At 49.3% G+C, this 448-nt stretch overlaps 1 protein-coding gene across 4 annotated transcripts in view; it reads right to left on the reverse strand.

The window, feature by feature from the left end:
- The window catches only part of LOC117939376 (protein Shroom2-like), a 32,825-nt gene that overhangs the window by 28,433 nt on the left and 3,944 nt on the right, over window positions 1-448 (reverse strand). The window contains exon 1 of one of the 4 annotated variants that reach the window (XM_034864688.1): window positions 117-258. The exons of 2 other annotated variants lie outside the window; for them this stretch is intronic. The gene's annotated coding sequence lies outside the window, so the exon portion shown is untranslated. Of the gene's footprint in view, window positions 1-116; window positions 259-448 lie in introns of those variants that run through there. One more of the 4 variants, XM_034864690.1, reaches the window with a different exon arrangement.

Here is a 448-nt window from a genome sequence, read left to right on the forward strand (position 1 = left end):
TTAGAGGGACAACAGGTGTACGAGAGGACAACAGGTGTACGAGAGGACAACAGGTGTACGAGAGGGACAACAGGTGTACGAGAATCAGTTAAACACGTTAAAGGATTTGGTTTTACCTGAACTAGCGTTGTCATCCGTCCATTTTACAAACTTTACATAAATCCTCAGGACTTCAGACTTTAGGAGGTTTTCTCTCTAAACACACAGCTGATGGTTTTGGGGAGGAGGGTCTGTCTCTCAACGTTTACGCGTCATCCAGACGGAGAAAACCGCCCGCTATCTTCTCTGTTGTCTTCTAAAAACCACCAGGTCCAGAGAGAGAGAGGGAAGACCAGCAGCCTGCTGGACTGGCCAAAGCCCCCGAAGACAATGGACTCTGCTGATACGGCCTATCCCATTAAGCAGAGTCCACTCACCTAGGCAACAAGGACCGTACCACTACCCCTGC

This window comes from Etheostoma cragini, chromosome 24, assembly GCF_013103735.1.
Source record: "Etheostoma cragini isolate CJK2018 chromosome 24, CSU_Ecrag_1.0, whole genome shotgun sequence".
Classification (NCBI taxonomy): Eukaryota; Metazoa; Chordata; class Actinopteri; order Perciformes; family Percidae; genus Etheostoma; species Etheostoma cragini.